We start from the raw sequence: 21,932 nt of genomic DNA, 5'->3' as shown, positions 1-21,932 counted from the left end.
CAACTTAGTCAGTTACAAAACCCTAAGACTTACAACATAGATTATCGCAGATCTTTACAACTCATTACAGATCATTATATGGATCATTACAATAAATTACAAATCAATATCAACCATTGAGTGATCGTAACTCATCACAACAACTCGATGTGATACAAAGTCAAACCCTTAGCTCATTTTGCTAAGAACTTTGCACATTCCCAAGAAATTCCATCTTGATCATGCCAAAACCTAATTCAAACACTTCACGTGGGTTGTACCACATCATCACCAACATTTGAACTTGATGTAGATCACCGCCAAACCAAAATCATTACCGATTAAGAGAATTCCTTACTAGTCCTTAAACCCTTCTTAAACCCTAGCAAAACTAAAACATAAATAAAAAACATGACTTCCAGTAACCAAAACATGATGTGGTTCCGATCATATACATATTAAAATGATACAAACTCATATTCCAAACCGTAACACTTCAATCATCACCAATCTCCAGAATCAATCAAAATATCTCCTCGTTTACTAGTTAAGGTCCTAATTCTTAGTTCACTGTCCTTAATACTGGTAAGGCATTTTTGATAGACCAAAAAGACTAAGATGACAAAATACAACATATTAGACATCAATTTCCATCAATGACAACACAAATAACTGATCAAAGTCATCCAATCATGTAATCTCAATCTCTTCATCACAATGTCATCACAAATAGTTCTTTACCGGTTCAATCATTCTTCATCTGCATCAGTTATGCAAAACATGCCAATATTCTCCCCCTTTGGCATTGATGGTAACACCAATATAAAAACCAAGATTTTCAACTAAAATCATGCTTCTCAGCTATGGAACTTCTCTATTGTACTTCACATTTCTGTTGTACATCATCTGCCGATATCACTCCTTCACCTGCTCAATTTCTTCACTTCTAGATCATATTACTTCTCCTTTCTCCTACGGTTCTTCTCCCCCTTTGACAAAAATTTCAAAGGTGTATAAGCATCATCGGTCATCAAATCTGCTACTATTGTCTTCGACATGTTTGCAAACTCATCTAAGATGCCCCTTGTAGAGTAGCCACCATTTCATCAATCCACACTGAAATATTTTCATTAAGTCCATTGGATTGATGCATCTCCTACATCTTAGTTTTTCTTGAGTAGGGGTCTGACCCCTAATTTACCTCTAAGGTACTCAAAGGTAGTCTTTGGCAATGGTTTTGTGAAAATGTTTGCTAAATGTTCTTTGCTGGACACATACTCCATTTTGAATTTCTTCTCCTGTACTCTCTCCCTCAGAAAGTGATACTTGAATTCTATGTGTTTTGTCATTGCATGTAATACAAATTTTTTTGAAATATTAATTGCACTTGTATTGTCACAATAAATAGTTACCAGTTCAGTGATATCAAGTTTAAAACCTTCTAACACATGTCTCATCCAGATTGCCTACGTGTAATTTATTGATGCTGCAAGATACTCTACTTCTATTGTTGACTGTGAAATACAATTTTTCTTATTACTTGTCCAAGCAACCAATCTACCTCTAAGAAGAAAAGCTCCACTGATAGTGCTTTTCTGGTCTTCAACGTTTCCTACCCAATCTGCATCAGTAAACACCTTCAAAGAAAAATCATTTTTATAAGGATACCATAAGCCATAATCTATTGTGGCTTTCAAGTATCAGAATATCCTTTTCACCGCTACCAAGTGAGTCTCCTTGGGATCCTTCTGAAATCTATCAACCAAATCAACATCATATGCAATGTCAGGCCGATTGTCAACAACATAATGTAACGGACCAATCATGGACCTTTATTATTTTTCATCAATAGAGGGTGAATCATCTTGTTTAGACAATTTACAACCTATCACCATTGGAGTACTAACCGGTTTACAATCTTGCATACCAAATATTTTCAACACTTCCTTTACATACTTACTTTGATAGAAAAATATTCCACCATCCAATTGCTAGACCTACAACCCAATGAAAGACTTGATCTCATGAAAAAGAGACATCTCAAATTCTTTGTTCATCTCCTCAGCAAATGCCATACATAAATCATAATCACCTCCAAAAATTATATCATCTACAAATACTTCAACTATCAATACTTTGTCTCCATCAATCTTAAGATACATGTTACTGTCCTCATTGGTACATTGGAATCCTATCTTAATCAGTTGTGCATGCAATCTTTCAAACCATGCTCTCAGTGCCTGCTTCAATCCATATAGTGCCTTATGCAACTTGCAAACCATATCTTTATCCTCAGACAAAGCAAATCCATCTGGTTGTTCTATGTACACTTCTTCCTTAAGGATGTCATTAAGAAAAGATGTTTAAGCATCCATCTGGTAGACCTTAAAGCCTTTGAATGCAGCATAAGCAAGTAACATTCTTATTCCTTCCAATCTTTCCACAAGTGCAAAGGTTTCTCCATAACCTTCTCCTTCTTCTTGTGCATACCAACCTTTCTTTATTCCTCACAACCTTGCCTTCTTCATTCAACTTGTTTCTAAAGACCCATTTAGTGCCAATCACATTCTTGTCTTCTGGTCTGGGAACAAGTGTCCATATCTTTTTCTTCTCTATCTGATCCAATTCCTCATTCATAACATTAATCCAATCATCATCCTTCAATGCCTCTCTTACTGTTTTAGGCTCAATAGTTTAAATAAGACAAGAGTTTTCTCTGATTTTCCTTGTTTGTACAAAACCATTTTTATCTCCTATAATTTGTTCTTTTGGATGATTCATTATGACATACCTTGGTATTACTAGTTCCAGTGTTGTGCATTCTGCTTCATGTTCTTCATCTTCTTCATCGCTATCTTCATTTACTGGTTGAGCACCTATTTCTGCATTGTTCTTCTCATCATTCTTTTGTACCTCTGGTTCAATAAACACAACTTTATCTTCATCTTTCTCAGGTTTAGATCTACTGATCTCATCAGATTTCTCAGAGAGTTCATCTATGTTCACATTAGCAATCTCAATGATCCTTTTGGTTCTCTTGTTATAACATTTGAAATCCTTACTCTTTGTAGAGTAACCAAGAAAAATACCTTCATCACACTTTGAATTAAACTTTCTAGTGTAATTATCACATTTACTGAAACATCTACTCCCAATTTTTTTAAAGTAACTTATAGTAGGAGTCTTGCCATTCCATGATTCATAAGGAGTTTTGTTGTTACCTCTCTTGACAAGTACCCAGTTCAAAGTGTAAATAACGGTGCTAACTGCTTCTCTCCAAAACATTTTCGGTACTTCACCTTGAATCAAAATGGTTGTAGTAGCTTCAACAATTTTTCTATTCATCCTCTCTGCTATCCCATTCTATTGTGGACTTCTAGGAGATAACATCTTCCTCTTGATTCCCTATTCATCAAAGAAATTCACAAATTCATCATAAGTAAATTCTCCTCCCTAGTCAGATCTTAAACATTTCAAAATCTTCCCAGTTTCTTTCTCAACTAAGGCTTTGAATGCTTTGAATTTACTGAATGCCTTCGAATTTTCTCTCATAAAAGTTACCCACATCATCTTGGAAAAATCATCACTGAAAATCATGAAATATCTATCACCAAAATAACTCTTAGTCCTCACAAGACCACAAAGATCAGTATGAACCAAATCAAGAATATTTTCTAAAGAGAAAGACTTACTCTTGAAAGATACAGAAGTCAGCTTACCCATCTAACAGTCTTTACATAGCACATTATCTAGTTTAACAAGTTGGGGCAAACCTCTTACAATACTTGACTTACTAACCTTAATCAGATTGTCAAATTTCACACGACAAAATCTCTTGTGTCATAACCAGCTGTCATCAATATTTTCCACCAAACAACTATTCACATTAGTATTCAGATGAAAAAGATTACCTCTTGTCTGCTTTCCTGTAGCAATCAATTATGCATTATTTCCAAGAATCCTGCACACTCCACTTTTAAATTCTAGAAGATAACCCTTATCATTTAATTGACCAACACTCAAAAGGTTATGTTTTAATCCATCAACCCAAAAGACATCATCTGCATTACTTTTTCCATTTAATGAAATAGTTCCTTTACCTTTAATTATGCAAGGTGAGTTGTTACCAAATCTTACCACACCACCATCAAATTCTTCAAGTGATAAGAACTTGTTTCTATCACCGGTCATGTGGTGTGAGCAACCACTATCTATTATCCATTTATCACTGCTACCCATGTGAGACTTTGATGCCTTTTCATCAGTAAGATCTTCCTTCACAACAACAAACACTATCTCCTCATTGTCATCTTCTTCCAATTCTTCATCAGTCACACCTTTATCAACTGCAACATAGCAATTTTTCTGTCCTTTTCCTTTAAATTTTCTGAACTTCTCTTTCTTATCACCGTTAGGATAGTTAGCAACTATGTGTCCAATTTTATTGCAAGAGAAACACTTCAAGGGTAATTTACCTTTATACTTACCGGTGCCTCTAGGAAATATTTTAGCCAATAGTGCCTCAAGTTTCATCAGATGATCTTCATTATCATCCCCAGTTCTGCTACCGCCATCATTCGACCTGTAGTTATGATCATGACAAATATCCTTTCATTTCCTAATAGATGTATTGGTAATAGAAGTTTTAAAAGAAGATTCAGATGGTTTTGAAACACTGTTATCAAAACTGTTTAACTCAAATATAGTCAACTTTCCAATAAGAGAATCAACAATGACTTTATCTTTAGAAATAGATCTTAGTTCTTGAATTGAAGAAACTCTAATAGCGTATTGTGGTAGGAGAGTTCTAAGCATTTTACTAACAACAATATCATTATCAATCTTACCTCCAACACTCTTAATACCACCTACAACTTCTTTAATCCTTTGACCATATTGTGCAATGTTCTCATCATCAATCAATTTCATGTCATCAAATTTTCCTCTTAAAATTTCTTCCTTATCTTTTTGAACATGTTCATCTCCTTCATAAATCAATTCTAATTTCTCCCATACCTCAAATGCAGTTTCTAGTCGATGAACATCTATATAGTCAGAATCAGATAAAGTACTCACAATTTCTTCCAAGGCTTGAATGTTTTCTTGTTGTTCTTTAAGCTCATCTAGTGTCAAGGGGCTAGTAGTAGGAGCAACATACTTGTTTACCACATTATTCCAATACTAAGCACCCAATCCTTTAATGTATATCTTCATCTAGTCTTTCCATATCTGGTAGTTATCCTTGGTAAACTTGGGACCCTCCTTCTTCATCATCTTTCTTCAGGATCTTTCCCTCAAGCTATTAATATTTCTACACACAGAGGACCAATGCTCTGATACCAATTGTTAATCTTAGAGGATCCAGTTAATACTGGGAGGGGGGGTGAATCAGTATTAACAATCATTTCAAACTTAAAATTCAACCTTATAAAAATTCACCAAAACAATCATAAAGCAGTAATAAACTCTTTACCAGTATCAGTAATCACCGATAATCATCTGCTAAACTGATTTATCATGTCTGCACATTAAGAGTTCATAAACATGCATAAATTGAAACTGAATCATAAAAACATTCACCATATGAATACCATGTTTTTTAGGTGGAAACCCAAATAGGGAAAAACCATAGTGGGAATTGGTACCCACAAAAAATTTGGACTCTTTCAGAATGCGCCATGTTAGGAGCCAAACCCCGTTAGAAGCTTACAATGATGCCCTGTTAGGAGCAGACCCTGCTAGTAGTCACCCGGTTAAGGGATTTGGATAATGAGCCCTGTTAGGAACTATGACCTGTTACGATCAACCTCACAAGAGAATTTAACACTCAGATGCTGAGCTACCTGGTTAAGGGATTTACAATGTAAGCCCTGTTAGGACTTACCCGGTTAAGGGATTTTAGCTATTGAAACTGTTAGGGAACAACAATGAATGATATGGGTATAGCACTTAACTACTTGCTTGATTAGATCCAATTCTACTCCAAATCTACAACACTCTGGCAGATCTCTCACACTTTGGTTCGGCTTCACACACTTCTCAAAACCATCCACACAACAAACATCAATTGTACTGACTTAAATAACATTTACAACTTAGTTAGTTACAAAACCCTAAGACTTACAACATAGATCATCACATATATTTACAACTTATTATATAGCATCATATGGATCATTACAATCAATAACATATCAATATCAACCGTTGAGTGATCGTAACTCATCACAACAACTCGATCTGATACAAAGTCAAATCCTTAACTCATTTCGCTAAGAAATTTTCACATTCCCAAGAAATTCCATCTTGATCGTGCCAAAACATAATTCAAACACTTCACATAGGTTTGCCACATCATCACCAACATTTGGACTTGATGTAGATCACCGCCAAACCAAAAATCATTACCGGTTAAGAGAATTCTTTATCGGTCCTTAAACCCTAGCAAAAATAAAATAGAAATCATAAACATGACTTCCAGTAACCAAAATATGATGTGGTTCCAGTCAAATACATATTACAATGATACAAACTCATATTCCAAACCGCAACACTTCAATCATCACCAATCTTTAGAATCAATCAAAACATCTCCTTGTTTACCGGTTAAGGTCCTAATTATCAGTTCACTGTCTTTAATACTGGTAAGGCATTTTTGGTAGACCAAGACTAAGATGACAAAATACAACATAGTAGACATCAATTGACATCAATGAAAACACAAAACATAATCAAAGTCATCCAATCATGCAATCTCAATCTCACTCTCTTCATCACAATGTCATCACAAATAGTCCTTTACCAGTTCACTCATCATTCTTCATCTGCATCAGTTATGCCAAACATGCCAACACAGATAATTCTTCTCAAATTCTATGAAAAATGATAACTTGCCTTCCCTCCGCTTTAAGAAGCCACATCTAAAAGTCTCTTCACATTTTTTATTAATGCGTCCTCATTTCAAGGACTTCCTCCTTATCCCCTATATAAACAACGAATGCCTCATTTGTACCACCTCCATCGCGTCTCATAAACAATCACCACGTAGATGGGTGAGTAGAGTTTGGCGGCGTACTACCGCCTAGCGGATTAAACATACATAGGAAATCAAACCTAGCATTGTCTTAATATGGAATGCAAACATGCCCTCACACAGTTCAAAAATTATTTTATAAATATTCTTCAAATTCAAAATTTGTCCACCATGTGTTCCTCGCCTTCCTCCCACCACTTCACTAATTGGTTGTCTAGCTCACATCCCACATTGGATGAGACATTGGCCTCTAAATTTTCCTCTTCGAATACGCGAGATTTTAAAGTCTTGCAATATTTTGTTTTCACCAATTATTTGAATTATTTTATTAATTCTCCAACAATGTGATGCCCCTTTCACAATTGCTTCCGTTTAAATTTTTGAATCCCCCTCCAAATGTAATTTTGCAACTGAAAGTTTTTCTGCTAATGTAATTACCAAAGTGTTTCTTTCATGTGAGCTTCATTGTTAGTTCCATATGGTATTAAATTTGTTGGAAATTGTTGTCATTGATGTCAACTAGGGTAGAAGAGATAAGTAGCATCAATAATGGATTGTAGAAGAGAAAATGTGTTGAGTTCATGTGTTGGAGTTGTAGATTGTAGATGGGGTACAAAGAATATTGAGATGCAAAAAAAATGGATTGAAGATGTGCAAAAATGTCGAATTCATGTGTTTTACACCTGGAATTAATGTTCTAATTATGGTTCTCAATTGATTCACCCATTGGATTTGATCTATGCACGTTGCAGATTGAAAAATGGTCAAAATATCTAAGGCTACAGTATTTCAGTGAGACCACATTTTTGTCTCATCGACATGTTCCTTGTCGATGAGATGATCTATCGCTAAGACCCCTTTTATCTCTTATTGGCCTCTTATAGCTATACCAACTGTAGTCACATAAATCTGTCCAATTTAATTAAATGAATATTTCTTATTTATTTGATTAAAAATCCACTAGCCATCAGTTAATTAAATTAACATTTAATTAATTCATCTTCAAACATTCTCCTATTAATTAAATAAATTATTCAATTTATTTTAATTAATTCATTAAACCAAATTCAAATCATTTCTATTTCATTTAATCCCCTTTTCCTCTTTTAAATAAATTAAATCAAACATTTATTTAAATCACTTATCCCCCCCCCTCCCCCACTTGCATTTTCCTACAAATGCAACTTGCACACATTTATTGAAATAAATAAATTTATTTTAAATAAAAATCCTATTTTCCCTCACCCACCAAATCCACTTGCATTCCTAAACCTCCTTCTAGATTCTTCCAACCCTTCCTAATTAGCCTAATCCATCCCCTAATTATTGTCACATTCCTAAGCAACTTGGAGTCACTTCTCAAAGACTTCAAAGTCTTTGAAAAGCATATAATGCTTTGTGTGTTCAACAATTTAACCTCCAAAGTCTTCCAAAACCACTAATGGCTCTTACATAACCATTTATGTTTATTTCAACTTGCACTCATGTGTCTCCTCAAAAATTTATTGCTTTGACCATGGTTATCCCTTTTTGCCTTTGCACAAGAGTTTATCCATTGGATAAAAGCTTTATTCTTTGAATAAAGAATTTATCCATTCAACTAATCTTAACCTTACCTCCCAGGTTAACCCTCAGGTCATGTCAAGCATTTAATGCTTCTTCCCTCTCCTCTTAGCCTCTCTCATGTTGACACTTGTCATCTTGGGATTGGGTTAAAAGCTCTCACATGGATCATGAACCATTCAATCCTAACCCTTGTTGAGATTACTCAATCTCAACCATCCATTGCTCCATTTTTCCTATAAATAGAGCCCATTTCTTCATAATCTAGATCCTGAAAACTTGTATGCATTTAATCTATAGTGAATTTTAGAGAGCATTTTAGCATAATAAACTTATATAATTGTCATTTTGGTTTAAAACAAATCATCTTAGTATCTATAGTATCTAGTATTAGCTTTTCATTCATATTTAGAGCAAATACTTTAATCTTGAATCTCGATAAGCATCCATAGTGCAAAAAGCTACTGAGAGTTACACTATTTTGGAACTTGGAGAGGAGAGGAACAAGGAAGGAGAAACTACCAGCATGGTAGAGAGAATTTGGAGGAGCTTAGTTGCTTTTTGTAGATTCCTTAAGCTTTCTTTTTGCTTAGTAGTGTCTTTCTTGATATGCTTTCTTCGGATAGTTTTTAATTTATGATTTTCTAACATCTAACAATCAACTCTTGTTGTTTCTTGTTCAGGTGTTTGTTTATCTTAACCTTGTCCATTTTGCAGAGCATCACCAACAACTTCTCCTTTTCAGTATGATGGGATGATTGTCTGGCTAACGACGGGATGTTCAGTGTGATATGTCTTGAGTCTTAGTGACATGGGCTTCATTTCAATGTAACATGGTATGTCAGTAAGACCATTATTTCTTCTCTTTGGCTAGTTATAGCTATACTGACACCGCTTCCCTTTGGTGGGACCACTGTCGGGCCCATTTCGCTCCACGTCTTTAGGAATCTTGTTGGCTCACGTTTACTGGTCCACCTTGGCTCTAAGTTATCCATGTGGAGCCCCGATGATGTGGCGGTATATATTATCTTAATGATCTATTGAGTATAGTGTTTTGTGTGAGGCCTAACCAATTCTCTTGTCAGCCTATCACGCTCGACTGAAAAAGTGGAAGTGTATTACTTTTGTTCCTAAGTTCTTGTTTCTCCCAATCCTTCGATCTTTAATGTGATCCCTACCAAGCATCTCATGTCTTATGTCATGTGATCCCACTTGACTGAAAAAATTGAAGTCATTTTGTTCTCAGTTCTGACTTCTGGCTGATCTCTGATCTCCAATAGTTGGGCACACTTTGTTTGAGTGTCTATAGATATCCAGGTGGCATATGCTCATTAGTTTACTTAGGCCGAGCTATTTTTGTGCAGCACCTTTCGCAATGTGTTCAACAGTACCATATGCCAACTGATGATTGGTTCTCTAGGGTTGTGGTCCATTCGTGTGGGGCCCTTGGGAGGTGGCAAAAGTCTTTTTGACAAGACCTTGACCTTCAACAAGACTTTCCTTCCTTTTCACCGCCCTTTGGAATTACAACAAAATATCCTTTTTGGGTGTGATGAATTCTTTGTCTAGCCAATGTGAGTTCCCTTCCAGTGTAACCACTGATACATCTAGCTGATATCAATTTTTTTTCAATGTGACTATGCATTTTGGGAAGACTTCATTTTCCTCCTACTGGCTTTTTGAGTTATACCAAAAAACCTTTTTGGTGTGACAGTTTTTGTGTCTTGTCAAAATATGTTTCCCACTTGGTGATGATCCTTCTTGGAGTTGTGGGCCCACCTTGCCCACATGCTTTGTAGGTATTCAGATGGTGACCGCTCATTGGTCAACTTGGTCCACCTTGGTAGTGAGCTATTTATGTGGGGACTGCCTACCTTTTTTGGTATGACTCATTTTGCCTCTTGTTGGACTCTTGTGTTGTAGTGATGTACCTCTCTTCGGTGTGATGAACTTGATGTCTTGCCAATAAGGTAACCTTCTAGGTGTAACATGGTGTTTCAGTGTGACACAAAATGGCTCTTCTAGACCTTTGGAAGCTATAGCAATAAGAAGTTCATTTTGCTATGATGGAGGTTAAGTCTAGGCGAAATAATCCCAAATACAAAATTTGACTAAACTACATGACTTTATCTTCACTAGTGCATGTCGATAGATGAATGGTCCATGTGTGCGGTTGACTGGGGTTGACCAGATGACATGGATGGTCAATCTGAAGATGTGGAGCTCTCAAAATAAATGAATGTGCATATGAATTACAAAATATTTTACATGCAGTGATGGAGAACATAAATGGGGTAGATTTCTATCCAATTAGAGAAAGTCAAGAGGAGATGAAGTTGCATTTAATGGAGGCCTTATTGTAGTTCATTGAGAGGCTCAATAATATCCATGACAAAGATATTAGACCAAGGATTAGTAAATATAGTAATCTATGCTTAGAGATGCAATCTGAATGCAAAATAAGATGAAGAGAATGAATTTATTATTGAGGGCTATCTGTGTACAGAGGATCTAATTAGTGTGCAGATAATATTTCTCAGAGGTTGAAAAGATTAATTTTTTAAATTCACCCTTGGAGGAAAAAAAAATCTTTCATGGATTGAGTTGATCGAATTGAAATGTTTTGGTGAGTTGGCAGAGTGTAGTTGGAAGGATAGAGAGAGAGAGAGAGAGAGAGAGAGAGAGAGAGAGAGAGAGAGAGAGAGAGAGTGAAGGGTAATTTTGCACTACAATAAGTGTGTCTAAGAGAGAGAAAAAGTGAGAAGCAGTCGAATACCAAATGAGAAAGAAAAAGAGAAAGTGTGAAGTTGCAGAGAGAGAGAGAGAGAGAAGTAAGTTGTGTTGTAGAAAAAAGAGGTGTAGAGCAGCAAAAAGGAAGAGTGAGCAGAAGGCAGGACTTAGTGAATGTGATACAAGGAAGAGATAAAAGGGTGAAGTAATCAAAGTGATAGATAGATGATATTCAAGAAAAGGTTGTGATGAGTTAGAGAGTTTAAGAGGGAAGAATAGAAATATCAAGGGACATAAAATTAGAGCAGCAATGAGTACATAAGATCTATGTGTTAAGGGTTACAAAACTCATTTGTAACAAGGTGTTTCATTGTAATCATTTGACTATTTGAGTCATTGTATTTCTCTAAGTTAGTGCTCAAAGTAGGGGTAGGTGCTCATAAAATCAAGGGTTGGTGCTCCTTTGTTGTAGGTGCCCATAAACTTCAGGGGTTGGTGCTCCTTTGGGTTGGTGCTCATAAATGTTGTAATATATTATTTTTATTGTGAGGCTAGATTAGGGCAGTAGACTCAGGTATCTATTCTCATCAAGGTTTTTCCCCATCGTGGGTTTTCCTTGTAGATATTGTGTTGTGAGTTGGTCTTGTATGCGTGTGTGTAAATTACTTTGATATCTTAGTTCATAGTTTCTTGACCTTGGTTTTTAGAGGTTTAATCTTCTAGATGGTTTCAAGTTTTTAATTATCACTGACTCACCCTCCCTCTCAGTGACCTATTGTGTTCCTTCAATTGGTATCAAAGCCCTTGGTTCCCAGTTAGATAAGATTTCTCTAGCTTGGGTAGATTCTGGTGTGTGAACACAATGTTGATGTATGTGTCATCCTTTGCTAATGTACGAAGGTTTAATGGTATAAACTATGTCATTTGGAGTGCAAGAATGGAAGTCTATTTGCCCTCCTTAGGTTATGATGTCTGGATGGCAGTCAAGAGTGGATACACTATTCCTGCTACTCCTCCAACTGACCCTAATGATAAAGAGAATATGAATGCAATGTTGAAGCTAATAAGGTTATTCTAAGTGGGCTATTTGATACAATGTCTTCAAAGGTCAAGAAATGTAAGTCTACAAAGAACGTATGGGACAAACTGAAAAAAAAACTATGGAGAAGAGCCTAACATTGCTAAATCAGATTGTGGAAGAAAAATGAAGAAAGGATCAGGCATATGTGCAAATGATACAAGAAGATTAGTTAGTTGTTGTGATAAAGATGAAAAAGACCATCTATTCATTCACAACACAAGAGATACAAAATGAAGAAAAAGCACTAGGGTGTGATAGTGAATCTCATTCTAGTAAGCAGGACTTATTTGATAGTGATGTAGAAGGTGAAGAGGAAATTGATGTTGAAGTAGATCTTGAAGGAGAACTTATTTGTGCACTTGAAGAGATCAAAAGTTTGAGGAAGGAAAACAAAAAGTATAGGAATGTTGCTGCTCAGGAACAAGACCGATTAAACAATGCCTTGAAGAGTTAGAACAAAATATTACAAATCTGAAAAACACATTGGAAGAAGCCAAGGGCATAAGTAAAGTGATAAAATCAGATTTGGAAGACAAATAAAAGGAGTGTCAAAAGCTAAAAGATGAATAGGCAAATATTAGAAAAGAGTTTGAGAGTTGTAAGGATGATCTCAAGATGAGGAAGAAATATGATGGTAGCACCAATGCATTAGATGAAATGTTGAGCAAACAAAAGCATTCAAAAGATAATGCAGGCATTGGATATGTGGATAGTCAATGTTCTATCAACAAGGATTCATCCAACAAGGAAATACACTTTTCCTCTTCAAGTGAAAAGGGAAATGGACAAACCTTCACAGTCAAGAATGCTCTAAGAAATAAATTATATTTAGACACTATTGCTGAAAGTTTGAAGACACATGTTGTTGCTGCAAGGAACAATCATGAAAACCCAAAAGGAAAGGGTAAGATGTTTAATGATGGCTCCACAAAAGTTACAATAGAGAAGAAGAACAAAACTAAACAAGTCTGGAAAAAGAAGGGATCAAAAGAAAGGACTGTTGCAATTGAATAGAACAAGATCAACCACATAAGAAAAGGAAATGGATCAAACAAGTCCACAAGATCTCCATCCTTTTGGCAAAGTAAATTTGTAAGTTACAATTCCACTTTCTCTGGTTATTGTTACTCTTGCAAAGGTTATGGGCATAGAGAAAACAAATGTAGAAATAGGTCTAGGAAGAGTCAAGATGTATATGAGAATAACATTTCAAATGGTAGATTAATGCATAGGTCAGCTCCAATCCATGGAAGAAAGAGTCCATCTACTATCCTAAGAAAAAAGAATATCATATGTTGTAAATGTAATGAGTTTGGTCATAAGAGTTTTGAGTATAGAAGAAAAACATATCAGTCAAGTGACAACCCCTTCTCTTTCACTTTCAATAAAAATGTAAGATATGACAACTATGGTCACCATGGAGGAAATGAGAGATAACATGCAAGACACAAATTTATATGGAACAAAACTAATAGAGTCCATAACATGTCAAGAAGATTTTTTATTCTATCAGCTGCTCACAAGAGTATGGTTTGGAGATGAAAAAAAAATAGATTGATAGAAGCTCCTCTATTCATCGGCCTAGTAAGAACATAATGTAATTCAACTGCAACAACCCTGGTCACACTGCAAACTATTGTAGAACAAGGGTTGTCCAACACAAGAAGAAAATTGAGGCTGCTCTAAGGGTTGCAACTGAGAATAGGAAGGAAGTCAAGCCTATATGGAAAAGAAAACAAGAGGATATGACCATGAACAAGCAATGTGCATTTCATACACAAGTGTCATCCCCTAAATCTTAAAGTGATGTAGGACCTTAGGGTGATCTAAGCACGATAACATCTTTTGCCCCCAAAATTTCTGGAAGAATAAGTGATTCAAGTGATAGGGAAGATGATTAGAATAAAAGATTACTTGTGTACATATTAATTGATGCTGAGATTATTTAAGGTTGTGCATATCTATTGTGGTTGATTGTAGTGCATAAGTTTATCCCTTTGTTTCATATCAAGCTTTGACATTGTTGGCATATAGATCAATGTTAAAAGGTGTTTGGATGTAGTTGCACAGTTTCATATATAAGGTTGTGCATGACTGAATTTGCTAAAGATGATTTGCATTTAGTCCATGCAATAAAAATGACTGAGAGGAGTTGAATTAATTAAAGTGGATTTGATATTCAAGTTATTGTTGAATCTATAAGGATAGTGTGCATGGGACAATTGTTGTGTGCATGTAACCCTAGAGGCTACGTTCTTACAAGAACACAAATTTCAAGAGGATTGATTAATGTAGATTTATGATGATGAATGAAATATGTGAAATACCATCATAAACTAAGATAAGTTCTCCTATGATGAATTGTAACTATGGGACCTCATTTGTGCATGTGGTTATTTGTCATCTTTCAATTATGAAACTTGAGTATTTTGGCACGAGAGATTCATATATGATGTCACAAATCACCATATTGGTATTTGGGACCTTATCTAAGGTTCATATTAGCTTATGAGGGTAACATGACAACCTGATCCATGAGAAGTAAATACTATGATACCTTCTACTACTCAAAATTAGTTATTGCAATAGTTTAAAGAGGATAGATTGAATTCCATAGCCCTCCAAGTTCCTCATAGCAAGGATAAGTACTTACAGTTAAAATTGACTTTACAGTGTGACTCTAGAAGATAAAGGGGATGATGACAACTTTATAACAGTAATAATTTTTCAAACGTTAGTAAGATTCAAATCACAGTGGTCAAGGAGCCCTACAAATGTTGTATCAGCTTAAGTGTTGGTATCATAAGAAAGGCCAACAAGAGTACAAATGAAAAAAAAAATGAGCAAATTAAGCATATTGGTTTTGATTTTTTTTTTATGGGGAGCATACAAAATAACTTTCTAATTCTTTGAACCCATGTATGCTCCTAGGGGGAGACAAGCAATGCTTATTAGTTTTGGATTTTGAGAGAGATGAGCAAATTTGCATATTTTATATTCTAATAATGGTTCATCTAGCATGTAGGCAGTAGAGGTGTATACAATATAGGTGCACTAGTTGCATATACTAGTTCTTGTTGCAAGTGAATTAGTACCAGACTGCATGGTTCATGGAGAGTGTAAAGTGGAAAAAATGGAGAACCCTAGCCAAATTCGACACTTGGAGGGAAGGCGGGAACTTAACTAAGGTTCAATTTTTCACTTTGGGGGAATTTACACTCAAAAGAGGGGAATGAATCTACTAGATCCAATCCTAGAGGATCCAAGGATTGAGTACTAAGAAGTTTGGAATGGAATTAACCCACTTTTGTAAGTTGATTGATTGAATTAAGACAAAGTATGTGAAAACAGTGAGCTACAGATTCAGGATTCAACAGTGCACCTGGATCTAAGAAGTTTGAGATGATTCAGAGTTGCTCTGTGAAATCTAGCAAAAGTTGCAAGGACTATGTGTCCAAACAGGGGCGCCTTCCTATTGGTCCTTCGAACTTTCCATGCGTCGAAAAGAGTTTTTCGTCTTTGTGAATAAAGCTTAATTCCAGAAGTACAGTTGCGCACTTGTTTCCTACACACAGAAAGAAAGGGAAATATGTTGGGAATAAGGGTTTGTCTTTAGGTCAAACCCCAGTTTTGGAATTAACAAAGTGGTTAAAATAATGTAAATGAAATGACTAAAAGTAGAAATCCTCCTCTTTGAGGGGATGTTGAAGTGATTGAAATTGAAATGCGTATACCTCCTTGTGAAGTTTTTCTTGCCTCCACATGGAATTAGGGTTTCATGAAGTAGAATGTTGATCTCCTCTGCAATGCATGAAATGTTGTCTCTATTGCTGCTCCAAAGCTTGAAGGAAGACTGAAAATGCTCAATTTCTCTTGAATGCTTGAATGCTTGATCTATTGAATACTCAGATGCTTGATAATCATTGATGATAGATTTGATAGGATGTAAAATGAGAGGGGAAATCCCTCTTATATACTTTCTAGAGGGTTTAATTGACTTATTTTCTGACTTAGGCTGACATAGGGGGGATTTTTCCGCTCTAATTTGAGATTAGCAAAACGGAGGGACCTCAAGATAGGCCCCAAACAGGGGATCCCATGGCGCCACGCCCTAGTCCCGGTGAGGACTATGGTAGTATGCCTGGGTCCTGCCCTATTTGGGGGAAGGACCAAGGTGTGCGAAGAGTGCAGGGTTGAATTGCAATGTATTATTGATGCACATGAGCATATTCAGGTCTTCAATCAAGTCGAGGGGAAAAAACACTAAGGTGAAGACCCAAATATAGTCAAAATTCACAAGGGGTACAATTTTAGGACATTACATTTAGCCCCCACTTTAGTGGGAGTATGATCTTATGCAAATATTGTCGATAAAGTACAAGGAATTCAGATTGAAATACTTTTACCACATCAAGGAGGCAAGATTCACCAAGCCCCCAGTGGACTTTAGGATCTTATGACTTCAATGATAAGGTAAAAGTTAAAATCATGAGAGAGAGAGAGAACCATGAATACAACTAGTAAGGTTCTCTTACTATGAGTCATGAGAAGAAGCACCAAAAATTACAAAGCAAAGACAAAGTTCACTAAGTAACTTTAAGTATCAAAGAGAGAATCATGAGCAGAGTGTATGCCCCCATGCTAAAGCAATTGTGTACGCCTTATCGAGAGAAATTTATTTAAGGTAGGATACACCCAAAGAAGACAAGCATGTTATCACAATAATTTAGCCCCCAGGAGAGGAAAAATCAAAGGATAATGAACACAAAACACAAAGCATGAGATGGTTTCAGCTAACTTTAGAGTCAGTATTCTTTTTATGATAACTCGTGTATATCATGTATATGCATATGCATAGAATCATCCTCATCCCTTAAAGAGAGGAAACAACCATGGAAGAAGGGAACACATGTGTCTTTCGAGTCAAAATGGGAGAGACCAAAAAGAGATCTCAACTCTTTGCATTGTCCTCAAGTAGACAACACTAGGGACAACAAATAGAAGAATAAGGAGAACAAATAGAAGAATGTTACAAAAAAGCAAGAGAGGAGAGAGAAAGAGTCTATAGTGATAATGAAATTAATCAAGGACATTGTCCTCCCCCCAATCTTGTTGATTAGTATTTCGAGAAGGTGGACAACATGCAAGAGGAGCCATATCGAGCACAACAGATGGAGCTATCACAAGTTCCAAACAAGGACCTGCTCTAATGATAAGTCACTTTGTTTGATACTTGGAGCTAGGATTAATGATTGTGATAATTTTGTAGATAAGTCATTGTCAATGTCAACATATTCATATTCATCATGTTAGAAATATTAGGATCAACATTTTCATCGTTAAGAACATTTTCACCTATTTCTTCATCAAGATTAATATGAATTAGAGCTTTAATAGGAATAGAACTTGAACCATTATTTGTCTTAAGTATTTTGTGTCCTGAAAAGTGAGGTTGAGCATCATGTATAGGAGAAAATAGAATCATGTCAATAGTTGGTGTTTTGGGAAGAAAATTCATCAGTTGTAGCACAACATCTTCGTCGGCGTTCTCTCGCACAATAGTTTCATCTACTCTTGGCTGAAGGTTGAGGAGGGTTAGGTTCTTTAGGTGTAGGCTTTGTCTCTTCTTTTAAGGAAGGATGGATGGGTTGAGGTCTTTTAGGTTGGACAATGGGAGAGGCCGATTATTTCTCTTTATAAGGTGAAGGAGGAGGAACTACACCATATAAAGGAGGAATGGAAGGAGACGGGGTCCATCATGAGGAGGAGGTATAGGTCTAACCTTAGGAGGGATAGTTTGTTTTTTAGGAGGAAGAATTTTTCTACCTTTGGGAGGAAGAGGAGACTCATACATAGGAGAAGGAATAGATTCTTTGTTAGGAAGAGGGATATCTCTTTTCTTAGTAAAAAGGATACTCTTCTCTTTAAGAGAAGGAATAGGCGTCTCTTTGGGAAGAAGGTTATTTCTTTCCTAAGGAGGAAGAACAATCTCATCTTCAAGAACGAGTATATGACCATCAAGAGGAATGCTAAGTGTTGGATTTCTTGGTTTACTCAAGGATAAAATCATTTCGTTTTTCCAGTTTTGATATTATCTAAAGAGAGCATCGCTTCTAGGTTCAAGAGGCCTTTAATTGTTCTGAACAAAAATAATCAAAACAAATATCTCCATGCCTTAGTGTAGGCTGAAATAGGCTATGATTAACAGTTATGATTTTGTCATTGTAAGGAAATTTTAAACACTTATGAATAGTAGAAGCAATCACTTTCATGGAAGAGAGCTAGGGATGACCCAACTTCACATGAAATTGATCGGATGTAGGAATGATAACAAATTTAACATCTAAGAATTTAGTGCCAACATCAATAGGAAGTGTTATAGAACCAATAGCATGACAAGAGAAGCCATAAAAAAATTTAACTATCAAATTAGTATCATCATAGATCACTTGATGCAATTGTAAAGTATAAAGAAATTCTTTAGTTATCACATTACCCATGCAAGGAGGATGATAAGGACTCCTCTAGCGGGTATACTTTTGATTTTTGTGCTTATGTATAATGGGCCATCATGTACCTTAATGGCCTCACTAGGATCAAATGTTATGCACAAATCCTTAGAAGGTTCTTGTTGATCTACAAGGTTCACCACATTATTAGTTTCCAGGGTCACATCATTGGGAGAGAAAGCAAGATGATCAGTCTAAATCTAGAGATTACTTTAGTGGCGAATATTCACCAATGGCGAATTTTTTACGTCAGCCATGTCAGAAATGATGAATATTTTGTACCAACTGGGGGTGGCCATGTCGCCAGAACATTATCAATTTCTGTCAAAGTCACAGCCTGATTGCCATATGTTTTATGCAATTAAATGTTTCTATGTGATGATTTCGCCAATACAATATACAGTGGACACACGATAAATTTCATATTTTCGCCTACACTCTTTGAGGTTGCCTTAATAGACGGCCATAATTTTCCTATAGGCATGTGAAGATTTGAGGGTGAGAGGCCAAGGCAGAGACAACAAGTGGGGAGCCCAAGCCCAGGCAAACCCATTCTTGCCGCTAGGAGGCTCCAACCATCACCTTCTACGCCACCAACATGACCAACAGTAGCAGTAGTAGTAGAAGTCATAGAGGGATCCACCAACAAGGTGTCTTTGTGAGATCTAGACTAGCAGAGGGGCGATCTTGGTATGTGCTTTGATTTTAGTTGATTTACTTTAGTTTTTCTTCGCACATACGTTTATGCACGTGTATAGATATAGAGATTTTTTATACTATGGATACTGATATAGAAATGCTTTATTTTTGCAGAGGGCGTTGTCGAGTGGCTGAGTTTTATCCACCAGGCTCTCATAGAGATTGTTCCTGATGTACAGACTTGGGGTCCTATGTTGGACACCTATCGGCCCCTCCAAATGACAAGGAGACATGATCAGTTGTTCGATACTATAGCATGGTTGCGTACAACATACGAGGAGGGTCAGGTGGAGTTAGTGTAGGGAGCAACACAACTGACCACCATGAGGGGGCAACAAGACTAGGCCTTGCTAGAGGTTCATGTTGTCCTCGAAGAGAGAGACCAGGCGGTGACGCGAGTCGAGAGTTTTGAGAGCACACATGATGCTCTATTGAGCCACGTCGATGAGCTTTGTCGGTAGGTAGATGTCGCCCAACAGGGTGTCATAGGTCACTTGCACCACCCTCGAGTGCATCAGTTTATGGTTGATCTGGAGACGTCATGTCAATAAGAGATGGTTGTATGGGATGAGTTGATGATGCAGCGAGAGATTGTAGTAGAGCTACTAGGGGAGCTGAGGGGCCTATGATCATGGACCACCACTTCTATGGGATCGCAGTCCACCTTAGTGAGACAACTCCCTCGCCAAGGTCAGGATCTTCCAGTACCAACGACCTCAGGGACCCACTCACCAGAGGGGTCATGAGACATTTTTTATTTACTCTATGTACAACATTTTTTGATGTATATACACAAATGTATTTATGTATTTCAGAGATGCATATGACAACATCACATATTTTTGTAGTGATGCGATACATGTATATTGATTTGGCATCATACATTACACACACACACATATATATGAGGTTCACCATTTTTTATCTTGCCTCATGTTATCATGGATGGATGTTCTTGCTATTTTATATGATCATTATGTACGATCATGTGATGGATGATTTAGATTAGATACACATCATGATTTAATTTACATATTGTTATATACATATGCATGATTAAACCTTATGATGATCTTTGTATGGATAGAACACATGGTCACACACACACACATGTGGATGTAAAAATGCATAATCATTTCATAAAATGGAAATTAATGTAATGTTAATGAAGGTATATGTATCATGACATGACTATTGTAAAGTTCTAGGCATCGCGCGTATGATACATTGCACATTTTTCATGCATAGTACCTACGTATGTGCGCCGCATTGATAGGTTCTTTGAGAGGGGTACCATCCATGGGGGATAAACCATACGCACACAAACTATAAACAGAGGTGACGATGTACATACCTAACTAGTTCAAGCTGAACATCCCTCTTTGATTAGGTGGTGCATTGATATTTTTTTAATTCTCAAAAAGAACCAAGTCACCTATTTTAAAGGTTTGGAGTAACACACTTAGGTTATATTGTCTAGATAGAGACTTCTGATAAACTTGGAGGTGTTGAAGGGACTTTAGATGACGCTCATCTAACAACTCAAGCTGATTTAGACAAAGAGTGCAGTAAGAGTTGTCATCGATAACCCCTTTCAAAGAGGCGCGTAAGGACAAGATCTCCAATTCAAGGGGCATGATAGCATCGACACTATACACAAGGTTGTAGGGTGTTGTTCTAGTAGCCATATGAACACTCATGTGATAGGTCCATAATGAATACACTAATTGTGCATGTGAGTCCTTACCATGTTTAGTAACAGTCTTACGTAAAATCTACTCAATGGTCTTTTTTAGATGCTTTCGCTTGACCATTGGACTAAGGATAATAAGGTGTAGAGAAACGATGCTGGGAATGGAATTTTTTGAAAAAATGCTTAACCTATTTGTTCTTAATGACGTACCATTCAGAGATTACTTTAGTGGTGAATATTCACCAAAGGCAAATTTTTCACTTCGGCCATGTCGGAAATGGAGAATATTTTGTACCGACTGGGGGTGGCCATGTCGCCAGAACATTATCAATTTCTGTCAAAGTCACGACCTAATCATCATATGTTTTATGCAATTAAATGTTTCTATGCGATGATTTTGCCAATACAATATATGGTGGACACATGGTAAATTTAATTTTTTCGCCTACACTCTCCGAGGTTGCCTTAATACACGACCATAATTTGCCTATAGGCATGTGAAGATTTGTTAGCCAGGAGGACCCAATTCGCCTGACATTTTGCCGATGCATGTCTCCATTCACCCCAACTTTCACAAACTATATTGTATTTGCCAATTATTTGGACGACCTATAATCGACTCAAAAATTACATAAGTCGTATTTG

This window comes from Cryptomeria japonica, chromosome 4, assembly GCF_030272615.1.
Source record: "Cryptomeria japonica chromosome 4, Sugi_1.0, whole genome shotgun sequence".
In the NCBI taxonomy this organism is placed as follows: Eukaryota; Viridiplantae; Streptophyta; class Pinopsida; order Cupressales; family Cupressaceae; genus Cryptomeria; species Cryptomeria japonica.
Note: the sequence above shows the minus strand (reverse complement) of the source record.